The sequence below is a fragment of the Pholcus phalangioides genome, unplaced genomic scaffold, assembly GCF_987345545.1.
Source record: "Pholcus phalangioides strain wild (caught in Gottingen) unplaced genomic scaffold, Ppha-v1.0 ptg000004l_1, whole genome shotgun sequence".
Taxonomy (NCBI): Eukaryota; Metazoa; Arthropoda; class Arachnida; order Araneae; family Pholcidae; genus Pholcus; species Pholcus phalangioides.
The window spans coordinates 20,843,682-20,864,743 of NW_028301597.1; the positions used below are offsets into that span (position 1 = coordinate 20,843,682).

Genomic DNA, 21,062 nt, shown 5'->3' on the forward strand with positions numbered 1-21,062 from the left:
ACTAACTAAATCAGGTAAATTATGCTCAACTAACAAACGTAGAACGTGCAATAATGTCAGCCAACGGAAAAAGACATTTTCAACATTAAAAAAAAACAAAGAACTATGAGATATACTACTATTAAGCCATACATGCAGCTCGTCCACATTCCGTTGCGGAATTTATAACGAATGGATACATGTTAGGAAACGTGTTGTGAACCTAACGTGATGTTAGTTACTGTGTAATGCTTGTTATGTGTTGTGCTCTCTGCCATCTGCCATCAACTTTTTTAACTATGAGTGAAATGTAATGATTAAATAATTGTACCGTTGCAGGACTGTTGCTCTCTGTGGCGAGACTTTTTTTAACGGAGAGATGGGCTAATGTGAGATACTGTAGATCGCAGGGAAACAACCTCCGGCCGCGGTCCAAATGCGGGCCAGTCAAGGACTTCCCTACGGCCCACAAAGGTATTCTGGCGAAAACATATCAATACACGCAACACCATAAATACATAATCTGACAATATTTTCCTCATAAAAATGTGGGAAATCACCAAAAAAAAAGGCCTAGCCAAAAAAAATTGTCAAAGGCTACTAAAGTTGCCAACTGTCCCTAAAACTGCTGAAAAATCACTAATAGCAAGAATTAGAGGGCTATTGCAAGTCGCAATGAACTAAAATGCAATTCACCATAAAAATACATATATTTAGCAAACAAACATGGCATATGTAATGTAATTGCAGTAAAGAATGTGAAATACAAAGAACTTCTCAAAAAAAGTGAAAGGTCGATAAAGAAGCTTGGCATATATCTGTTAACATGCTTTACGAGTTCATAGGTAACCATTGGACCAAAAAGCCATCTTGAGTTTGTAGTAAAAAACATAAAAATCTATACAAAAATAGAATATTTAATGTTTCGCCAAATGGCGAATCGCTTTCACCACGTTCATCCCGAAAAATCCAAAGAAAGCATCAGTCTTACCCAAAAGATCACCTTCACCAAAGAATTCCCGACATAGAGCACCTATATAAAGGTGATCACATCGAAAATATCATGACAATCATTCTTGGGAGCTAAAGCTTAAAGATAAAGTGCATATGTGTAAATAAAAATAGAAAAAAATCCCATTATATTTTTTAAATTTAAAACTCTATTTCAACTCAAATTTTATTTTCTGTTATACATCCAGATACGTTAGTCAAAGATACATTACAAAAATAACTAGTTTTAATACAAGATATACATAAGACTGGATGTTGTGAAGATATTTATTATTTGAGATGTTAATTTTTTAAGGAAGGAAAAAACTCTCTGCCTCTACCGGGAGTCGAACCCGGGTCCCTCGATTGCCGGACGAGTGCTCTGCCCACTAAGCTACAGAGGAAGAGCGGTCAAAAATATAAGGGGCGCAAAGTTCATCCTTCAACTTCGAACATTACGGGGGGAGGGGGGGGGGTCTTAAAATGCGTGCTTGCCCCGACTGACCAATCATCTAGTTGCGGCCCTGACTGTTTGTGTTGCATTTTATGTGTTACGTCGAGTTTTTCGTTTTGCAGCGCCACCTGTGAGGAAATTTTTTTATTTATCAAAAAAGAAAAGAAAAAAAATCTGTGCCATATATGATAAGTATATATTGCATGTATATTGCAGGGGTGTGCAATCTTTTCAATCCGCGGGCCAGATATGTAGTATTGCCGCCGCTTACATAACTGATATATCTATATAAAACTGATTTTCTGTGTATGTGTGTTCTCTATACAAATCTACAATTTTAGATCGATCGTCGCCAAATTTTGCGGCCCGGATTGAACGATATAGGCTACTTCGAAAGTTTGTCAGAGCAGGGCGATGCCCGAAACGGGCAAAAAAACTGTCGCACAACAATGGTTTCTAAGCCTCAACAATCACTTTCGGAATGTTTACTTTGGTTACCGTGGTTCCCTAGCAATGTGTTTCAGACATATATAGGCCTTTCAATGGTTTACCAATCCTTTAGTGATGCCAATATTATGTATGATAGTTTATGCCTTTGTAATGATTTGTCACTTTTTCAATCCTCTCAGCTATTGAAGAAAACCCAGTCAGCGCCGGGTATTATAGCTAGTAACATATATAACTGATATTTCCTCCCATTCTTTTTCATACATATTTACTTGGACTGTGACGTGCATTGTGCTTAGCACAGACATGGCCGCCTTAAGAGCATCGTGGGCCCCCGGACAAATTGATTTTTCTGAGATCCTACCTGGAAAATTCTCAACAATTTCAATTTGTTCTCATTTTTGTTGTGAGGCCCCTCTTCTCTTGAGGCACCGAGTCATGCCCGGAGGGGCCCATGCGTTAAGACGGCACTAACCACAGATGCTTAATCTTTGCATTTCTTGTATGTTTAAAATATTTGCATTTTTGTTGTTCCCCCTTTTTCTCTTCTCGGACTACGATGTGCGTTGTGCTCCACAGATGTTTAATTTTTTCATTATTTTGTGCTTAGTATATATATTTTAATTTTTTTCCATATACTTCAAAAAATTGTTCTCATGTTTGGTCAGGCGGAGTGGATAGATTGATGGGCTGGGGAGGGTGTTGCTACTTTTCCAACAGATACTCTTTACATTAGAGGTTCTGTAAGGAATATTAACGTGGGTATCTGTCTGGTAGTTCAAGTTCAAGTATTCCCGCCGCGGCCAGAAACGGGATTATGTATGGTGACCATATGATCCGTATTTTACCTGACATTTCCGTAATTTTGGCAGTCTCAACTTTTCTATACTACCCGTTTTTCAGTTTTTCTATTTGAATTTATATTTTTCACTGAAATCAAGGACTGATTGATTTATATCACATATTTGTCAAACATTTTTTTTTTTTTTGGTGAATTACATTTTAATCAATTGTGAGTTTCGGTAAACCTTTATATTCCACCATTGGTGATTTTTCATCAGTTTTAACGATAGTTGACTTTACTCACATTTGACAATTTTTTTTTCGCTATAATTAGTAACTTTATTTCTTTGAAAAAACATTTTTGGTGAAAATTGGCGATGGCCGGTGTGGATCCTGATTTACTGTATTTTTATGAAGGAAATATGTTTAGCCTTTTACAACTGTGCTGATACCTTTTTTATTGGAGCACCTTTCGCGGGTCGGATTAAACCTTTTGGCAGACCGCATTTGTCCCGCGGACCGGAAGTTGTACACCCTTGGTCTGTCTGTTGGATTGATTGGTTATTAATTTTTGAATGTGTTGACGATTTCTCATTCACACTCTGTGACCTATGACTTCATCCATGAATAGTAAACAAAAACAGAAATGGGGCTGTTTATACTGTATATTCTTTCAAGATTTAAATTGTTTTTATAATCATCTTTATAGGGATAAAATCCAAAAAAATAGGCTTTTTCGTACATCGAAAAAAATACTACGAGGCCAAAAAATAAATTAAATGAACTGAATCTTGGAAGACTAAACTTCATTCACGAAAGTTCTCTCTTTGAGAGCATGATACAGAAAGTACTGTGCTTTTATCTTTTTTTTTTTTAAATTCTTCCGGTCACTTACCGGCTTTTTCCCAGCCACGGGGGGTTAAGAGACCCTCGAATAACTGCTAAAATCAACAAAAACATCTCTCTCGGATCGCCTTGACTTTTCCGGTTGAGAGGCCACGTCGTTAAAGGGTTCGTTCGGAACGCGGGTTCTTGAACAAGAAGAAAAGTGCGGCATCCACCCAGGTCATTTAAGAACCCCTTTCCTCACCGTCATTGACCAACCGCAGGGTTTTTCAGTCTTGTCTTACAAATCCAATAGAAGACTTTTTAGGGGGGGGGGGGAAGAAAAGAAAAGACACTGTGTGTGTGCGTGTGGAATGGATACTATTGAAAAACAAATCTCTGAGAGAAAAAGAGGTGACTTTCCCGTGTCCACCGGATGATGGACTTGTTCTTCTGAGATCGTCATGCGAGTGTTTTGACACCATGTTTACGTTTCGTGGCCGGTGATATCGGGAACAAAATAACAGAATGGAGTTGAAAAGTCAGTTTCATGAGAAATAATTCCTCTTTTCGACCTCTTTTAAAGGGAAAGAGATGAGTCCTTAAAATGAGGAGGATTATACCATTGGATTCCACCCATAAATATTTCGATGCTAATTTTTTTTTTTAAATACCATTAGCATAGGGAAATGAGGAACATATTTTTAGAAACTTTGTTATTACGTATTTTTTATTATTACTTTGTTTAACTTTGTTATCACATTGTTATTTGTTATTTTAATGTATTAAAAAAGCTACTACGGAAAATTGCTAATGCATTTGAATTTAATTATTGTTTGCGTTTACATTGGCATTTACATTTGTTTTATCTTACTCAGCGTTTCTCAACCTTTCTGGACCCAAGGATCAGTAAAATGTCTGAAACAATTCGGTGGACCAGTAGCTTACAGCATGAGTGGTGTGACTATGTGTCCTGTAAAAAAGCTGGACATTTAAATTCAGGAAAAAATACATATTATCAAGGAATGTCCCGTATTTTGAGTGATATTCCTGTAGTCTAGGTCATTCTCACTTTTTTATAAGCTCGTTCGGTTTTTTTATTTTCAACGAAGCACTTGTTGTAACACTAATGGTTCAACCCCAAAATTCATTGAATTTTTTTTTACAAAAACGTATGTAAATTGGTGCTGTTAGCATATTTCTAATTAAAACAATACATAAACACAGCAATTTAATTATTAGAGTGGATTTTTAGTTAGATAAAATGGTTAAAACACAGTTTTCCTTTATTTTTCTGTTGTCTATAAACGGATGAAATCTTCCTTAGCGAAGTTGAATAGGTATTACCTTGAATTTTATTCATAAATTTCTGAGCATGTAAAATTTCAGAGGTTCTCAAAAAGTGACACCGACAAGGAATCAAGTCTTTCTAGATAAAAAAGGTATTATACTTATATATCCGTATTTTGTTCTGAAATTATACTGAAAGATGTATTCCTAAAATATGAAAAGAAATTGAAAAAATCAAATGGGTTTAACGAATCTTTTGACCATGCATTAGCCATGTACAGTATATTAAATTATACACGGACCATAGAAGGTTAAGCGGCTCAACAATGATCCTCGTTAAGTCGAGTACCGCAGTTGTGCGCATTGATTACAATGGTTATTTTTAAGTAACAATTTTGCCATTCACTGATAATGAAGAAGACGAGAGCTCAATGAACGGTACTTCACACCAACTAGTAACATTGAAATATTGAAAAAAATTATGTTTCTATTTATTTTTTTCCCTTATAATTATACTTTTTTGTAGCTTTTAATATGTTATAATTATTGTTCTAAAAAATGGATGAATGAAGTAAGACCCGACACCGTTGGTTCATTGTCAATACGAAAACTTTAGCATTTCTTTTAAAATAAATCATTTGTCGTATAAAAACATGCTGATTATGAAAACAAAATTGAAACTAAAATTTTTCACAATTTCCATCCCAAAAAATAACTTGGTAAAAATGTTAATATCATCCCTATTCTCATAATTATAATTAATCATAATTCCAGTTTGCGCATCTTCTTATACTGTATTTATTATATAAAGTGAAGAATGACCCTTATTTGAGAAGCAGTATATCACCCGATTCCCATGATCTCCTTAGTTTATTAATTAAAAATCACAATAATAATAATAATACTGTTGGTTATAGAGTTCGGTTGAACTCAAATGTCCCAGTGAACCCACACACGACCTATTTAATTTTAATTTTTTTTTACTCAATTTTAGCAGGTAAAGTTTCTCTTCGAAATATATGTATCGTATGTATATTTCCGTTTCATTCCAAGAAATCAAATAATTGTATATTTCTATCTGAAAAAAATTCTAGTTTATTAAAATATAGAACTAATTATCGCGTGGATTCAAATTTATTCCGGAAGATATATGTTATAGTTGGTTTTTGTTTTCAGAACAGTCGATTGAATAGCGTGTTCTTCGATAACTTTCGTACAGGTCATTCGTTCGGAAAGTTCTCATATTAGAATGTATTTCATAACACGGATATGACCATAAATTCATTAAACAGGTTACCGTAATTTTATTTGTACTTATTAACTATGCGTAATATATTTTCTTGGCCTTAGGATATGAAAATATTTGATGATTTCTGAATGTTATTGAAAGGAAGTCTCTCACGGATTGCAATCTATTTGCCAAAAAAATACCATGTAATTAAAAAATAAAATTAATTTGAGATCAGTTTTCTTTCTTAAATCTTGATTGAAGAAAAATTTAAAAAAAAACGTTCTTCATCATTTATTTGGTTTGCGTATGGGACGAATACAGTCGATTGGTTAATTCTTAACTGACTGACTGAGGTAGATATATTTTCTACCTCATCTGTGTCCAAAACGTTCGCTTCAACCGGTGATTCGTGGCTTAGGAAAAACAAATTATCAAGTGTTATATCCACCAATGTCAACTTCACAATGAAAACATTATGAAAGCGCCAGTAACAGGAAAATTCAGAAATGAGCTGCTAATCGTACACACTGAATTTTATAGGATTCTGATTTGCATATTTCCAGTGATATGAATAGTGAAGCACCACCCTCTGTTAAAAAAACAAATTGCATTTGAGCTAACTTTTTTTTTCAGAAAAAAAAAATTCCTCCTTCATGAAAACAACTTTTTTGCAAAATATAAACCAATGCCATCAGTATTTTTATGAATTTTCCAATTGTTTACAAGTTTATGGGACACCTGTATAGGTGCATAGCAGTTTGAAAAATCATTTTCCTAAGCATATTTTGTGAATATCAATAATCTTTATTAATATGCCTGTGATGTGCTGGAAGGTCTTCTTTGGCTAGGTAATGAGTAATAACCTAATAAACTTGGTATTTTATCCTTACTACAGTCAAACCCCCATTCATCGAATCAGATATATCGGTATTTTGTTCAATAAATCGAGGAAAACCGTTATATCGGGGTTGAGATAAATACAAATTATGCACACGGACTTCTAAAAATTCCATTGAATCGAGAAATTCGTTATATAATCTTATCTAAAAGATAGTAGAAATTTGAGCACGTGATGATTGTTTCCTTCATGAATACTAGCTGAAATACTGAAGAATAATAATACTACCTTGGTAGGTGAAATAAAAGATCGAAAAAAGAAATTTCACGTGAAATTCATCAGGAACCCCTTTACACGAAACGCGTTTGACGCGTTTATACATAAAGACGTTATATTTTGTGTTTACTAGGTAAGAAAAATGGAGAATACTCTTCTACTGTGATCAATGCATTGAAATATATAATTTCTAAGTGGGAAAAAATTTCTGAAACCGCAGAGTTCAACAACGAAACGAAGTATAGCGTTGATCAGATGACTCGAAAGTATTCCGGGAGCATATCCTTCATATGGTCCCAAGATGTAGAAAAAATAAAAATAAAACCAGGAAATTTTTTTCCTTCGCGTTGAAATCAGCTAAAAAGCTTAGAGGCCCTTACTTGTTTACATGTTAAAGAGTCAGAATTTTGCTAACAACAAAAACAACAAACGCTACTTCACCAGAAAAAAGGCAGAGATGCCAGGCCCCGCAATGCAATAACGTTTATAATAATAAATATTAATAATGATAATAATAAATTAATTTAATAAATTTTAAATGCGTAAAAAATCTGTATGCGGATAAGGGGTTTCTAATGTAAGGAAGGTATATTGAAAAATATAATGTGCGAATACACAATTGAAATTATAACGTTTAGAATGGAAATATTTTTTTAATCAGTTAAAAATGCAACGAGTAACTTTAGGGTAAGTAAGTAAGTCCTCTTCATACAAACCTGAGATAAAATTGACGATTGATTTGTGTTTATTGTATATCAAAATGGCCTTTAAGAAAAAAAAATGTGAGAAATTAATGAATTACTTAGCTACCCTTACCCATACCCGAAGTTTTGACTTTCTAAAAGAGTCCTTAAAAATCATTTAAAATCGTTAAAAAATAGGTACTCATGCGTGCCTCTGGAGCAAAGAGGTTTAAAATAAAATTTATTTGGGAAAATCGGAGTTTTTATCAAATATTGCTTACCTACACACTCATATCTATATTTAAACATAGAAAAAAACTCACGAAAATAGAGATTTTATAGCGAGAAAATCAAGCTCCGGTCATTTTGACCGGTGTCGGTTCTTCTAGTGTTAAACTTGTAGTGTTGTTTGAATCATATGTTGCTGAATAATCATATCCACCACCATGGTGGAGCTGACAGGACTCCGGTCCTGGGACTTGTGACAGTTATTATTATTTTTTTTTATTTTGTCATGCTATAAAGTCACAGTAGGATCGCGCGAATAATCTGGCTTGAGGGGGCCCAACCAAAAGGCTCACAAGGGCCTAGGCTCCAGGATGTGTGTGGGATGGGGGCATGTGAATAATAATATTGATTGCTAAGTATTACGAAATTTCCCGATTTTCTAACAGGGGAAAACTGAAATTTTTTTTTTTTGAAAGTGAAAAAAAGTCATTCGATGGTCGTTTGGAAGCTGAATAACTTCTTTTATGATCATTTAAAAGCTGAATAAGTTATTTGTTGGCCATATGAAAGACAAAAACTTCATTGACAGCCATATGAATGCTGAGTAACTTCTTCGATTCGATGATAGTATAAAAGCTGAATAACTTCTTTGAGGTTCATATGAAAGCTGAATAACTTCTTCGATATGGTCGCATTTTAGCTCTTTCATCCGTTTCCATTCGTATCCGCCATTGTTTGAATCTTTCGACATTAATTCAAATTTCGTCGTGTTCTTGGAAGGAAAATGTACATGAAAAATCAATAAAAAAAGGAGAGTTTTTTCTACTCTCTCATATGGAGCTTGTATCCTTTGAAAAAAAAGGGGGATTGCTTTGCGATACTCCTGAACATCTCCCTTTCATTCAGACTGAGTGAAGCATACTGCTGGGGCGGGGTTGAAATCCAAGTTTTGGTTGGGTAAAACACGGGGCTATGCTATGTAGAGTAGTATGGGGGGGGGATAAGAATTTGGTTGTGATGCTGATGATGATGCCTCACTGATGGCATATAACCGTGCAGTGTGGTGGGTGGACATACGTTCAGAGAATGAGATGGAGCAAGGTTGGAGAAAGGACTTGGGGACGCACCTCTGAGAGAGAGAGAGAGAGAGCCCGATGAGAGCATAAAGTCTCACGAAACCTGTCAGGACAATGATTGATAATGCGATTCAGAGCAGCAGCAGCACCAAGCGGGCCTTGTATGTGTGTGTGTGTGATCGGGCTTCTCACTCTCTCTCTCTCTGACTCAAAACGCGTGTACAACGCTCATCTGCTGCCGCCGGTGACGCTTTTGAGCGTCATCATCTTTGCCTTCGATGACTACAGCGAATTTCCTCCCTCCTTTCCGCGAGCCAGCCAAAAACAATGTTGATGCTCCGTCTCATATTCTACCATTGTTTCCAGCTACGTTCACGTAACAGCTAAAATTTCACACACAAAAAAATCACTTCCTGATTTCACCTTTGTTGAGATATTTATGACATTGGCTCTCAGGCTCCGAAAGCAGAAGCCAGGTTATTTTTTTCAATTACGTAGAACCTAAAGCTGCGGCCTCGCGGAATGTATCGCTTGTAGAAAAATTCATACCAATAGCCAAAAACGCACACAACCTGAAAGAGCTGAATTAGAGTTTTCCAACCCTATTTACCTCATCGCCCTTCTCAGAAACATTTTTCCCTCATTATCACCTTTGTCAAGCCAACTTACGGAATTCTTCTGCCTCTTTGGTCTGTTCGGTGGCACCCGAAGGGGCGATATAGTCCATTTTGGAGAAAAAATGATCTAAATCACGGATGCACCAACTTTTGGGATTGTGGGTCATATTTAGTCCTGGATTACTTTTGCTTGGCATATGGAAACGAAATTACGTTATGATGGTTGCCCTAAATGTTGAATATTACTTCTCTTCTTGGGTTTATTCTGAATTATTTTTCTTCGAATGCAGTAGGAGAACTGAATGACTTTTTCCCTGAACCGCATGAAAGTTGAATTACTTATTTTATGGTCGTTTGAAAGCTGAATAACTTATTTGTGGAGCATATGAAAGCTAAGTAACTTCTTCGATGGTCGTATAGAAGCCGGATAACTTATTCTGTGGTTATATATGAAAGCAGAATAACTTATTTGACGACCGTATGGAAGCTGAAACACTTCTCCGAAGAGGTCAGTAGGGGAACTGAATAACTTCAAGACATCTCTGTGTGAAAACTAAATAACTTCTGAACGAGATCCGGGAAAACTAAATAACTTCTGAACGAGATCCGGGAAAACTAAATAACTTCTGAACGAGATCCGGGAAAACTAAATAACTTCTGAACGAGATCCAGGAAAACTAAACAACTTCGAGAGCTGTATAAAAGTCAAATAGCTTCTTCGAGGGACTTTTAAATGCTAAATAGCATATTCGATGATGTATGAAAGCCTAATAACTTTTTTGAAGGCCATACGAAAGCGTTCTTCCCTAACGGCATTTAAAGCTTAAAAAAATGCTTTTATCAAGGTTCAAATAGTAATGAAAACACCGATGTGTGATACAATAATTTTATTATTATTATTTTAAATTTCTTCGTGGGCCGGACAAAAATCTCAGAACGGGTAGAGTTTTGCACCCCTGATCAAGAATCTAAATATCACAATGCGTATAACAATAAATGGTAACAGCACACCGTAAATGTGATTGCAAAACAACATTCTTGTGAAAAATAAATGGGAAAAATAAAGCATAAAAAATAAATTATCATATAAACCGGCCGACTTCATGGTATTGACTAAGTAAACATGAAAATTGACGTCAACGCATCTATCACTGGTGTGTTAGTGTATCAAAACAATGAAACATACGATAAATAATCGTAGTTTGAAAAGTTGAACAAATTTTGGTATTTAAAACCTCCAAATATCCTCAAAGTCCAGATATAACAGCAGTCTCATTCTATAAAATATCAACAGCAGTATTCACATTCAACAGAGACGGAAACGTATTTGACAAAAAGAAAAGAGCTAAATAATAAAGAAGTAGAATTAGCTCGCGTGTATAGAATCCATGTTTCATTCTCCGGACGGAAAAACATTGGAAACTTTTATATTTCAGTGGGAAACGATGCAATTTCGCAATCAATGTTTGACTTCTCTTAGTCAAACGATTTTTTTTCCTATAGCAAATATTTGCGAAAACTCCATGCGTTCGGCCTAGAACAATAATAAAAGCATAAAGATAAACCAAAACCCCATAAAAATGTATAAAGAAATGGCCATTACAAAACAGGTTGGCCTTTCAAACTAATATAATAGAAATGTTTATGAACGTGTACTTTATATAAGAGCACTATATCCGAAATGAAACTGGATAGCTTCTACGACAAATGGCGTATATTTCCATCGGTTACGATCATCATTGATATAAGGATATTATGTAAAGGTTGTAATGCACATTATATACAAACATAGTTACTATTATGGCGGAGAAGCTGAATTATTTTTTCGTTTTTAGGTATTCTAGATCGCCAAATTTTGTCGCCAAAATATCTCGCTCGGTAATTAATTGCTTTGAAAATGCTCTTGACAGCTAAGCCGCGGAGGTTCTGGTAATAAAAACAATTGAGGAAAAAAAAGACTATTTTCGTGACAAATAGTTCTTACGGACTTTTCTTCTCTTTTTTATTTTTTACATGTTCTTGCTCTTTTAGTTGCATTTACTGGTAGCCAGCTCTGGTTTTATTAAAGGGCTCTGAGAGTGGAGACCGTTTAAATGAAAACGAGGCGAAGGAATTGAGCATAACACGTTTTCTTACGAGAGATTTTTCTTTTACATATTTGTTAAGGAATAACTAAGAGTGACGACACATCTTTTTCTATGCCTTTTTATGATGTATTTTTCTCCTTGAATGAATTATGTTGTTATGACTTGAAAAAGCATGGCTACGGGTTGAAGATACGGAGATGCAGTACAATTTTAATTAAAATAGGTGTCACTTGCATTTCTGTATGAAGTTTTACGTGGTGATCGGAGGAAATATAAATTCTATGGCTGATTTTAAAATTACGGTGAAATTTCAAAAATGGTCTATGATAAAATGATATTTGGGAGAAATATGAAATTTAAATATTTATACTTCTCAAAAAAGTCAATAAGCAAGAAAATGCTTTCTTTCGTGCAACGTTCATAAAAATATGTTGAGATATCGGTGATTAAAACTTGATTTCTTCCATGGTTTTTTTCGTGTTTTGAAGTCTTGGAAATATCTGAGACATAGTTATTTCAAAACGGAAAGAAACAGCCAAAACTCTAAATTTACTATCACCAATATATCTGTGAACATTTATCCAAATATGTCACGGAATAAACTTCTTCGAATACAATTAAACGAGGCACAAATTTTTTACTAATCAGAGCCTTTTTTTTGAATTGAGGAAGGTTATGAAAATTTTATTTGCATATTTTATCACCATGTAGAATTTTCTACATGTGATTGGTCAATTAGAGTCTAAATAAAATATTCTAATTATATTGCAGTTTGTCAACTAAAAAAAAAGGTCATTTAGGTCAGAAAAAGTTTAAAAAAAAAGTAATTCAGGACTGTTTTTGCACGGGAAAAAGACATGATTGGCTACCAGGAAATTTGGCTGAGGCCTATATCATTATTATTTTTTCGATTTGTTAAGCACTGCTGAAACACAATAGCATTATGCAATTACTCTACTGCAGTGCTTCTCAAACTATCGTGACCCATGGCCCCTTCACCTTGGTCATAGTTCAGCCACGGATCCTCAGCATATATTCTGCATCCATAAAAGAACCACTTCAAACCACTGTGAACACAACCACATCAATATCACTAGCAAGCCGCGACGCCCCTGACAAAGGTTGGTGTCACCCCTTACGAGCCGCAAAGCACACTTTTACAACAACTGCTGTACGTACAGTATATGAACTTCGGCTTTCGGGGAGGGGGGGGGGGGAGAAGTATCGACAGAGAGAGATTGTTATGAAGAAAATTAATTTGAAATCTATTACAGTAGTTTTTATAAAAAATAAAATCACACAATTTAATTAATTTTTTTTCATGAGTGAATTTCGTTTTTTTGTTAAAAGTTAATTAAACATTTTATATGTTCCGGTGTTCTTCGGGATTAACTATTATTGGTTCATCCACTTCTATTGATGAATTTTTAAATTAATTTATTTATTCTCATAACTGAAAAAAGAAATGATTTTGTCTCGGCCCCCTTCACTAACTTTTCCGTTGATTGTTAGAAAACTCATTTTTTTTTAACATTCTCAATCTTTTCCTTTTATTGTACTACACGTAGAGCGACAATTTAGGAGATTCTCGTTCACTTATATATATTAATTAAATTATATTCCATTATCCGAGAAAACAAATTATAATTAAAAATAGCGTTACGTGTGCGCAGTATTTCATCATATCATTCAGCAATTCATCATTTAATAACTTCGGTATCGTAAAGTTAGTCAAAAAAAACATGACGCCTACTTGGGAAATCTGGGACGAATATCGTATTATTAGAGAGCGGATTATATGCAAAAGAATACGTGCATATGCATTTGCATATTTTGGCCTTTTACAAATACAAATACAACGCCACAACAGGCAAATTGCCCAACGAGGTGGCTGACTTAAGAACATCATGGATCCCCGAGCCATTTTTTGGAGGCCCTACCTACTACTGCTACACCGCGGAACCCCCCAACGAATCGGTACATGCGGGAATGCGCGTGTACGTGTAGTGCAACCTGACGTAAAGTTTGTTTCTGTGTAATGCTTGTTATGTGTAGTGCTGTCATCTGCCCCCAGTTTTTCTAACTATGAGTGAAGTGTTATGGTTGAATGATTTACCGTTGTAGGACTGTTGCTCTCTGTGGCGAGACTTTTTAACGGGGAGATCGGCTCGCATTTGCGCCTTGAAGTTGGGAACCACAGAAAACCAACATCAGCCGACCACCACTGTGGGGTTCGAACCCGGATCCTCGCATCACGAGTCCGGCACTATAACCACTCGACCACCACAGCGGCAATTCCTAGCATTAAATGCATATAGATGCATGAAATCAAATAATTATCAGAATAAGTGCATATTTTTGTAAATTTATTTAACCTCAATCACTTTTATTAAATATAATTTTTCAAATAAATATTCCTCGTAATATTTTCATAACACATCGGGGTTTTTTTTTCTCCCACAGGTGGGATTCAGTGAATTAATAGAAGTTTGTAATACAGCATTCTCCAAATATCAACCGTTTTATTGTAACGCTATATCCAGCAACTAGTCAAAAAAGTTCAATTTTTTTCTTTTTTTTAGAAATAAGTGTCGAAATTCTTTTGTTCCTGGTATTTCGTTACTGAGCCGCTACAGCAAACTAAAGATTAAAAATGCCAACACAAAAATATGGAGTTATTTTCATATGCGGTATAAACATATGGAGGATATTGTTTATAAATTAATATGCACTAAGAAAATATGCAGTTTAAAAACATGTTTTTTTTGCATTATCTTCAATTTTTTTCATGCATAATTTCTCATTTTTTATACATATTTTGGTATTTTTAACTTCTTGGCGATTTTTGATGTATATTTTGCGTTTTTTTGTGCATATTTTGGGGTTTTTATGCATATTTTGGGTTTTTATGCATATTTTGGCATTTTTTATGTATATTTTGGGTTTTTTATGCATAATTTGGCATTTTTAAGTGCATGTTTAAATTTTTTTCGAGTATATTTTGCCTTTTTTTAGTACATATAATCTGGCTTTCTACTTATTATTTTTAGTTTTTTACTATATAAATTCACTATAAAAGTGGCTAAGCTTAAGCATGTGGGATGTAAAGTGGGGGGGGGGGGCTACTGTTTTTATTCAGTAGCATCTTAACGGGTGGACGAGGGTCCGGAATCCAATCGGAGCCCTGAAATCATCAAAGACTCATTAAGTTGGAATTTTAATAAATTCTGAAATCATTAGAGCGATGTTTGTCCTGTCCGAAATATATTGAGAAATAGGATTTTCTCTGGATGTTAAGGGTGGAGTTGATGCCTTTAACATAGTGAAAAACTATGATCTAATAGAAGTATCATTTAAAATACCATTTAACTATTGATTTATTTCAATATTTTTACACACATTCTTGATTGTAAGTGCTATTCTATGCTGGTATAAAGTTTTACATATCTTGGACACGCTTCATTTTTTGTAAATTTTCAAAAATAATGCATTAAAAACAGCTTGTACGCATGATAAAATACCATGACATTAATGTAATTGAATAAAAATCAATTCAAAAAATATATGTAAGGTACTGTAAAAGTAATGTAATGTAAACTAGTAATAAAAAGTAGCAGTAAAATGTAAAAAGTGATGTAACTGTTCAGTTCATAAAATGAAGCAAATGTTCGAGATTTCATTGACTCAATCCAATTTGAAATTAAATTTTAAATAAGATTGAGTCAATGAAATCTCAACCTTTTGCTTCATTTCATGAACTGAACAGTTTCCTTTACTTTGAATCAATTTTAATTAATTAATTTCTATAAACTATTTTATTTATTTTTTATTCAATACCCTTTTTATCTTTTTTTTAGTTCATTAAAACGAAACTAAGGAAATGTTTACTATTTTTTCACATTTTTTGAGATTTGGATGAAGGAGATTCATTGAATAGTTCTTCCCTTATTGACACTATAAATTCTATAAGTTAATGTTTCTTTGATTGACTCTTAACTGGAAGTTTTTCCTAAGCCATGTTCACGGCAGTATTAAATCTAAGCATGCTAATAACACGCGGTACTAATGTAAACAAAACGGGAAATAGTGTTTAGGTAAATTAATAGTATTTTTTCTCAACCGAAATGAAAAAGTAAGTTAGATCGCAAATCGAAAAAAACTGCCGCAACGTAAATTTCGCGTGACGTACCTCTGCAAGTGAAAGTCAAAAGATGAGGTGAAATATTGATGATTCGTATTTTTCTAAGAATTGAAAAATTCTAACATTTTTCAATTTTCACAAATAATCAATCAACGTGTTGTAATATTTTTTTCCCATCTCGCACCCCCAAAAAGTGCTCTCCCGCACCCGTCTCCGTGATCAAATATTTGAAAACCCCACAGCCGGGGGGGGGGGGGGGTGTCATATACCACCATGTACAGTTCCGTTAACATTTTTTTACATTTCCCTTAACTACTGTCAATTTCGGGGGAAAAAAAAACTTGGCCACGGGTGGGTGTTGTCACCCTGCAGTAGTTGTAGTAGTACTTGCATGCACACACACACACACACGGTGAAACATAAGAGTTGGTAGTGGAGACACAAAGAGAGAGAGAGAGAGAGTTCCCATTGCGACAAATAGACGTCGCACACGCGACATCATGGAGCCTCCCCGAGTCTGCGAAGAGAAAATATCATTTAGAAAATAAAATAAAATACTACGGCGGGCGTTTTTCGGGTGCTCTTTTCTATCCGTCCCTCTTTTCTTTGATACCAAGTTTCTGATTGGTCCGTTAGTTACGGGAAGTGACGTGATCCGGAAACGGAAGAGGTGAGGGAGGAGCACAAATTCTCCGAGTTTTTCTTTATATATACTCTCTTGCCCTCTTCCTCTACTATTATTTCTACTGTATTTTTTGTTGGATGATGAGGGACTGGGTGGCCCTTCCATGTGTCTTTGCAACATGCACACACATGCCACTTCCATGCACTCTACACATTTTTTTATAATGCGTATTACTCTGGGAAAGGGAATCAGAATAGATAAAAAAAAAATAACAAGGAGTGTCAGGAGAGCTAATGTTTTTTGAAGCAGATGATATGTTTGTGTGGGAGCATGTCTCGCGTCAAATAAAATACTATATATCAGTGTATCTTGTTTTTTTTTTACTGTTCTCTTTACTTGTTCCTACAAGTTAAGCGCAAATATTTGGCCTCCTCGGAAGGCCATGTGCGTTCTGAAATACAGTCAGCTTAATCGGATAACGGATAAACGAATACCCCGCTTAAACGGATGAAATCCTCCTCTACCAAAGTTTCCCCGCTTGATATGATAATTTCAACTGTTTCCCGCTTAATCATATATTACCCTTCACACATCAACCACTATACACATAATTTTTTATTGCATAAAACATTTGGTATTAATGGGAAATATGTTACACCAAATTAAGGTAAGTAAATACGTTTTAGAGTAAGTATTGCATATAGAAATGTCCTTTCTTCCACTTGCCAATACAAGATTCATTGAGAGACTGGTTATTTGTGTGGAGATGAAGATTACGAGGAAGAAAATTCATCTGCCCCCACGGGGACTCGAACCCCGGTCTCTCGCTTGTATACGCTCCAAGGGTGAAACATTCTGTTTGCTTCCATAGCTTAGATGGTAGAGCACTCGTCTGGGGTTCGAGTCCCCGTGGGGGCAGTGATGAATTTTCTTCCTTGTAATCTTCATCTCCACACAAATAACCAGTCTCTTAATGAATCTTGTAGTAAGTATCAGCCTCCAAGTATTCAATACGTACATTTAATTATTTTATTTTTATTCTCTCTGGTCCCAATAGAGGGCACCAACTTTCCTAATAAGAAGTAAAAATCTTAGGTATTGTGTGTGATCATTATAATTAACCCTATAAGCGGCAACGACGATATATCTTGCCACCTTAAAAGCTTTTCATTTCAGCATTGACGACCCTGGATATTCTGTAAAGTTGATTTCTCAATGGAAAACTTCTCCCAATACCTTTTAGTTTGCACCTGCTGAAAATCTGACTTCATTCTGGTACTGCCAGAACTGATACACTGCACATGTCAGATGATAAGTACTTCATGACTACATATTATATTCCCCCTATTTACCTCACACACACACACACGTAAGATATTCTACATCATTATTTACATATCTTCATTATCATATTCATATAGCATTAATTACATCGCAATTAACATGTTGCACCTCCAGCATCTTACTCATCGTATGATGTATGTGACTTTATTATAATTTATTCATACAGTCAAATATATATCCCATTATAATGAACTCTGAGAGACTGGAAAAATTCCTTCATAATATCGAAATTTCGTTATAAAGGAATTCCAGATTTTCACATTGTTCCTATGTAAACTTATCTAGGGGGATTGCAAAAGTTTTCGTTAAAACGAGATTTTCGCTATAACGGTATTCGTTAAAACGGGAATTTACTGTATTACATCGTATTATCACATACAATTAGTTAGCGTCAATTATCATCAATATACTACAGTCGAATTCCGTTATAACGAACGCCAAGAGACCGGAAGAATCACTTCGTTATAACGAAATTTCGTTATAAAGGAATTCCATGTTACCTATCATTGTTCCTATGTAAACTTATTTGGGGGATCAGAATAATGATCGTTAAAACGAGATTTTCGCTGTAACGATATTCGTTGAAATGGAATTCCACAGGAACTAATCCATTAGTTTCTGTGGATGGTAACTCGCGGAATGAAGATGTATTTCCAGCCACATTTCTAAATTTTTCGCCAGCTTCGAGTTCGTGTGAGATGACTCTTAAAAATTGTCATCATCATCGTTCCTATGTAAGTTCCTCTCATCCATGTTCCTCTCACACCAACCATGGCTTCAATGCACTACTGCCTGCATTTATTTGGCAGAACGATGATTGAGGGGATATGAGCTGTGAAAGTCAAGGCACCCCAATATACGAGTGAAGGTTCAAGGTTCAAAAATCTGAGGGAAGCCTAGTCCATTAAAAAAACATATGGCATTTTGAAGGGGGAGGGTTAAGTGATTTGTAATTGCCACTTAAAAGGTTAAATGTAATTTTCATTTCATTTTTTACGTCTGATTTATTCAAGAAGCTATATTAATATTGATGCTTCATCAGTTTTGATATAAAAGAAAAACTTATATAATTGCAACTGAATGGTTTCCCGCGTAATCGAATACCCCATCGGATAGTGTGCGGTGGAATCATTGATATCCAGTTAAGTGGGCTCGACGGTATTTGGCCTCCCTGGAAGACCACGTACGACTTAAATATCTCTAGTTTAATTTTTTTTAAACTTAGATTTAAGAATGAAATTTTATTTCTCCAATTAAGTTTAACTCAGTCCTAGAAAACTACGCACACAGAAAACACGAAAGATCTGATGGGTTATGTGAAGTGAATCAGTGTTCCCCAACCTAGGAACGTATGCCCCCCCCCCCAACTCCTGCGTTACTGTGATATTATAAGGGGAGCCACGGATAAAACTAATATTTATAGGAAGACATGTGACCCGTCTGAAATTCTTTTACAGCTCCTTGTAGAGCTGTAAAAGAAATGAGGTTTTAAAGTAAAATATAGTATGAAAAAAATGAGTCCACTGCAACTCAGTAGAGTAAGCAGTGTGCTTCTACCTTTCTCTAGTTGCGGTCCGGTGAAATTAAGTGGAAAAAATTTTGCGAATCCTTATATATATATAAACGGGAGAAATTAATTGTGAATATCGACGAAAAAAATAATAATAGGAGGAAAAAAATTCACAACTTTCCGCATTGTTATGTTCTATCATGTGAGAAACGTCGTCGAGTAGGGACCCCTGCTGCCACCTATCAAATCAAAACTAAATCATATATTATAATTCTTCAACAAAAAAAATTTAGTGGTTTTAAACTAGTGTACAGCATGAAAATGGATAGCACAGTATATGGTATGATATCAAACATTTTTGATTTTTATGATGCACACCGGTATAAATTTTTTGGTATCATTATCTGCACTATTTATTTTCATTCTGCACACCGATATAAAAATAACAGCAGTTTTACTTAGAGAATTGATAACAAATAATTTTCTTCTCATTTGATAGGTGGGAGCAGGAATATCGCAAAGTTTCTCTATTTCGATAAATGTCTATGTGCATTTTTTCCTCCGTACAAAAATATCGAAAAAGAAGCGAATAGAATCTTTCTCACCCCTCAACACTGCAGTTTTTTAATCATGTAGTTTGCTGTTTCAAGAATTTGCGCAAAATGCTTCGCGGACCAGGTGTTGAACGTGGATGATGAACACTGATGAGAAATTGAGTGCACACATTCTACAGAGTGCACCATATGTATGGTAAATGTGATAAATCGGTTGCTATACGTAATAACCGGTTTGCTGCTTATTTACTAATTACCTTGGTAAGTTAATAAATTTACCGGCGGATATGCATAATACCCAAGTGACGTTGGTAAATTTGATAAATACTGAAAGTATTATCATTTTTACCGTCGATTATGCATATTTAACGAAGTGTCAAAGTATAAAATAACCGTTGGTAAATTTGATAAATATGTACTCAAAATTTATCGCCGTTATCTGTGATTATGCATAACACCCTAGTGTCACTGGTAAATATGATAAATATTTAAAAAATTTCAAATGAATGTAGTATGTATAATGAATATAGTCGGGTCCCAATATAATGATAAATTTTACGATCATACCCCGATAGAATGACACAATAAATGCTCGAATTATCATGTATAGTATATCATATAAAGAGCGATTTATCATGTTTACCAACAACGCGACGCTTGGGTATTATGCATAATCACCAGTAAAAGTGATAGTTTTTTTAGTGCATATTAAATTTACCAAACGGCGCTTGGGTACTATGCATAATTGAAGGTAAAAGTGATAAATTTTGGGAAATTTATCAAACTTACCAAAATGCTCGGTGATTATGCATGTATAATAACCGGTTATTATATACGATAATACAGATTTATCTCATTTACTGTAACATGTACACAGGGCCGTAACTAGAGGGGACGGCAGAGGGGCAACTGCACCGGGAGACAAAATTTAGGGGCGGCAGTTTTAGGTAGGATCAAAGAACACCGTTATAGAATTATCGAATTTTAAAGTTAGGGGAGGGGGCGGCAAAATAATGTTTGCTCCGGGCGGCTGAATCATGTTTTCCCCGGCAGCAAAAATTCTAGTTACGGCCGTGCACGTACA

At 35.0% G+C, this 21,062-nt stretch overlaps 1 long non-coding RNA gene across 1 annotated transcript in view; it reads right to left on the reverse strand.

Annotated features, from left to right (window-relative positions):
* The window catches only part of LOC149086737 (uncharacterized), a 76,794-nt gene that overhangs the window by 43,747 nt on the left and 11,985 nt on the right, over positions 1-21,062 (reverse strand). The window lies entirely within an intron of this gene.